At 51.2% G+C, this 5,065-nt stretch overlaps 1 non-coding gene across 1 annotated transcript; it reads right to left on the reverse strand.

Annotated features, from left to right (window-relative positions):
- Positions 1-4,020: 4,020 nt before the first annotated feature.
- Positions 4,021-4,093, reverse strand: Trnaa-agc (transfer RNA alanine (anticodon AGC)). Its single transcript has one exon. It is a non-coding gene; the product is annotated as a tRNA-Ala (tRNA).
- Positions 4,094-5,065: the final 972 nt, after the last annotated feature.

Genomic DNA, 5,065 nt, shown 5'->3' on the forward strand with positions numbered 1-5,065 from the left:
CCTGTGTAACGGGACGGCCTGCCCGCCCAGCTCGGGCGGAGCGCCTGCCGGGTAGGCAACCCGCACGCACCCCTGTGTAACGGGGTGGTCCTCGCTGCTGGGCGCGATGATCTGGTGTGAAGGCAGGAGATCTCAGACAGGAACGACTGCGGCCAATGCTCTACATTTTTAATAACATTTAAAGAATGGCCAACGCTGCTATTTGGTTGCATTAGATTAAAAGGACCGTCGCGAAAAGGTCTTGCTGTTGGTGCAAGGGTGTGTTTGGCTACCGGGGAGACATTTTGGGGCGGGGCTTGTAGCGGCCCATGTGGGCTCTGGGTAGGCGGGGCGGCGGGGCGGGGTCTGGCCTGGGGCGATGGTTGGACGCGCTATTGACAGCATTCAACAGTTGCCGTGCCCCGCGGGGGGCCGCAGGAGGGGCCGGGAGGGGAGGGGGACGCCCCGGCACTGTCATTGGCTCCCCGACGGCGAGGCCTCCGCGGCCCCGCGGTCCGCACATCGATGCAGCACACTGTCGGCGGTACGAAACATGATGAGGAGTAACAACTTGTGTAAACCCAACGAAACCCTTGCACGAGGCATTATAGTCGCAGGCCAGCAGGCGAACAATGGACTTTTCTGTAGAAGATGAAAAATTTTAAGCAATCGTTACATATTTCCAATACGGTATAAATTGAGCTAGCAGGGTTGTTCAAATGTGAACAACTGTAAGAAGACAACTAGGTGATGACAAGTGTGAGTATTTGTTAAAATGCCAATTGTTTTTTTTTTTTTTTTTTTTTTTTGGGGGGGGGGGGGTGTCTTCCTGACACACTTAGTGTCTGACTTGGGAAAATCCTGCCATATTGCTTTGACTGATGTATTGCTCACTTAATAGCTGCTTGAAAAACACGTCTTGAATTTCCGTTTTGGACTTGAGTGCTTGTTTAGTCGAACACTTAAGATGTCAGTGTAGTCGGTGGAAAGCAGATCCACTGGCTAGTGGCCTCGGAGCGGGGGTGGTGACGAGGGCAAGGGGCGGACCGGGTGGGGCGGTGCGGGGGGTGCCAGGGGCGCGCACGGCCGTGGTGTGACCCACTTACCGTAAAGGCCAAAGGGTAGGAACCACCAGCCGGCCGGACCGGCCGTTGGAAACAATCAGGCGTGGGCTGTGGCGACGGCAAGGTGACGACTTGCTTTGTCTGAGGCGTGAGCAACGGATTACACTCTATTTATATAGAACAGAACTTTGAGACTTGTCTGAAAGCGGAACCCGGGGTTCCCACGCTGATGAGTTTCATTCTTTTGTAAGGAGAAACATTGATGTACCCAAAATAAAATAATGTGCAGTACCTCATGGATCATCTAAAAAAAAGCGTCCCTCGTCATTTGCCGTCACAATTCTGCAAAGTTCAGCCAATGTTTATCGCCTGCAGTGCATGCGTGTACTGCGGGGTGGCCTGCCCCAAGTCTCGCAGGTGCCGAGCTGACTGAATATGAACTGAAACCCATGAAAAACGGACATTCTTTCTGGTCGATCCCTTAGTGCCCATCAGCCATTGGCAGCCTTTGCTGTAAAATACGTTTATTTTCTCCATTTACTGTTCTACACATGAAATTCATGGCAAATTTTAAAACAAATTTCAAACAAAATTTGCAATCTGTATGCTCACGTATTTCTTAATTCAGCATTATACGCAGTATATTTGCACATGATTGGAAATAAACAATCTTGCCTTTGTCGTCTACAAAGAACAGCTGCACAGCCGCACGTAACGAAAATTTTACAATGGCATTTGTAAGGTGCAGTGCAAACCCAGCAGTGTGCTTGGTACACTATTCCTCTGCTTATCACTGTTATTCAAGGAACGTGACGTCACATTCGTTTCAATGTGAAACGTGTCACATTCGTTTGAATATTGTGTCACATTCATTTAAACGTGACTTCAGGTGAATTGATGCTCTAATCGCATCAGGCTTGGCCGATTCACGTTTAAACGAATATGACACAACAGTCAAACGAACGTGACACGATTCACATTGAGACGTGTACGCATTTTTTAAGACACCGGTATGAACAAATTTGTTCATACTGGCGTATTAAAAAATGCGTAGGCGGAGCACGTACACAGAACTCAGTAAGCCATGAATAAAATGCTCATACGTTTAGTGTGTAGCACAGTGTTGGATATGCAGTGTACACGCGTGTTATTACCATAACCTTTTTCAAAATGTGAAAATCACTTCCACTCTGAACACAATAATACATCTGTAGATGGACTTTATTGATTGCATCGTTCATTTGCATATTTGTCCCTCGCGAGTTTAGAGTGAATGCGTTTCCTAATTTAACTGTCCCAGGCAACACATGTACTCCAGAAGGCGGACGCGGAGGTCGCGCGCCGACTGCTACGGCGGCCTCATGGAGTTGTGCACAGAGCGCTGCACGGAGCTGTGCACCTCGCGTGCAGTGGGCTGCCGCCCGGCGACAGGAGGAAGAGGAAACGTCCTCACATCCAGAATGCAGACGCGGGCCGCACCCCGCCGCACCCCACCTCGCGACCAGAGCTCTGCATGCGGCATACATATTAATTAACAGGCTGTTGACGGGGAGCGCTATGAGAAAAACTCGAAGGAAGAAAAGAAACAACATTTCACAGTATCTTCCGTTTCCCAGAGGAGCAAATGTCGCCAGCCCATCCCATTCTAATCATGCGATGATCGCGGAGCGCCGCCGTGGTACTAGAAAGATAAAAAATATGCAGCCACACTGCTTTTTAAATAGTGTATTAGTGTGTTATTGGGGATGTAGTCTGTGGGTTCCGTCTTGGGCCAACGGGAGGAGGTGGGGGCAGTTCGGACAGTGGCGTGAGGGGCTGCAGTTACCGCCTGAAGAAGGCGGGGCGCGGTGGAGGTGGGTGAGGGGCGAGGGAGGGGTGGTGGGTGCAAGGGTGCAGGCCGGGCGCATAGCGCCCCCACCCGCCACCGCCCGCCCCCGCCCGCCACCGCACGGGGCACGCCAGTTCGCGGGCGTTAACCCCCCTGAGCAAAAGTGGCGGACGGTATGAAAAAGGTGTCGCCTGGACATCACGTGACCTGATTATGTGTTGGCGCTCACGCGCAGCTTGTCGGGTACAGGTGGCCCAATCATTTCAGACAGTCCACAATCCACAAGACTCTCTCTACCAGAAGAAGTAAACGTGCCCTTCCCCCTCGATTATCCTTTAGAACGGCAGCACGGGAGCAGGGACTCGGGCGATATGTGGAAAAAAGAAAAATGATTAGCTGTAGCGACCATCGAATCCCTAATTCGGGGAGCACCATAAAATATGGTTAATGCAACCAGATGCAAAATTTTCATGGTTGTAAAAACCAAAATTTATTGTTTTGATCACGTTGTCATTGTTGTCTCAACCATATTTTGTGGTTCTCCCTATAGCTAACCGTGATGGTTGCCATTGTAATAATTTTTCTGGATGCGACCGTCAGCTCTATCCCGTCTCCCCCCTCCCGCCCACACGGTAAAAGAACGTAACAAAGGCATCTGGGAATTCAAGCAGATTGCTTTGGAAACAAAGCCCTGCAGCGAGCGAGCGTCGGTGCCTATGGCGTCCGCAAGCGGTGGTGGGAGTGAGAAGCTCGCGCCGGGCCATAGCTCCCTCTCATTCCAATCGCTTTCGGACGCCATGTAGGCATGCCGAATCTCGTTTGATGCAGGGCTCTGCTTGAAAACTATCTTGAAAACCAAGGAGATCACTTGAAATCCAAGGTGTCAATTTTACCCTGCACTCGCTCGGCTCGGCCTTAACTTAAGTAATGTACATACTGAATATCTCGCAGGGAGCACAGTTCACCGGTTCACACCGTCTTGAAAAATTCAGTTATCAAACTTTGCTCGGTGAGATAAAACTATTTTGTGAGCATAACTGTCGGTCAAAAAAGAGTCTACACCCCGGAGAAAACATACGACCATGGATCATTACTTATCATATAAAGAACCGTTCGAGAAGAGAAACATAGAATCCCACGAAAAAGAAGTGGAGGTGCGGGGTATCGATCCCCGTACTTCTCGCATGCTAAGCGAGCGCTCTACCATCTGAGCTACACCCCCTGCTGTATGCCATAGCCGCGGGTGTGTGATCTAATTGGATTGCAACGGCCGCGCCCTACCACGGACCACGGACACGGCAGTGGGCCAGAGAAAGCAAATGCCGCCGAAACGGGTCTGGCGAGACAGAAGGAGGAGAGGGGGGCGTTGAGGTTACGCAACCTGCATAGGTGTGCATGTGTATAGTTGGTTCACGATATTCAAAGGGGCCGACGTAGAAACGCAGTCGTCATCAAATTGACGTTTGTTTTCTCCGAATCACGTGAATTGTGGTATGGTCACTTTTAAACTCCGCTGCCTGCCTCGGCCGACCACCCATCGAGCGGGCGCCGACTGTACCGAGGCGGGTAGGCAATCCGGCCACAGCCGTACGCAGCGGGTTTCGTTCGCACCGCGGCTCAGGGTTCGACGCCGACCGAGGGCGAGGGAGTAGTGAGGCAGAAGACCGCCACCGCCCTCTTGACCACTCGGACCAACGAGGCCCCTGACACCGTTGCCTAGTGATCTTACAGTCTGTAATTTGTCCGGAAAATTTAGAATCATTACCAGAAAAAAAAGAAAAAGTTGAAATACTTCCAGAAAAATGGGAAAGAAAATAAAACTTTACATGAGAAAAATTACAAAATTTGGAAAAAGTTCCCAAAACTACTCTATTTGAAAATTAAAATCGCGGCGCGCGCATCACCTTCTCGAGGGCCGCGGGGCCTGCCGCACCATCCAGCATCCGCTGCAACAACAAGTCGTCGTCAGCAATCGCCAGCCAACAAGAGGGTCCCGTTCAGATCACATTGTGGTCGTGAAGTGTCGCTCCCTGCTACCGGGCTGACCACGTAGTGGTCATGACTTTGCCTGCTCCAGCCGCCGGCCTCAACACATTGTGGGCAGGATTTCGACGGTCCCTTCTGCCAAGCTGGCCACATTATGGTCTTGCCCCTCGATCCCAGCTGCCGAACTGACCACATAGTGGACATGGTC

Source organism: Frankliniella occidentalis, unplaced genomic scaffold (genome assembly GCF_000697945.3).
Source record: "Frankliniella occidentalis isolate FOCC.00 unplaced genomic scaffold, Focc_3.1 Scaffold150, whole genome shotgun sequence".
Classification (NCBI taxonomy): domain Eukaryota; kingdom Metazoa; phylum Arthropoda; class Insecta; order Thysanoptera; family Thripidae; genus Frankliniella; species Frankliniella occidentalis.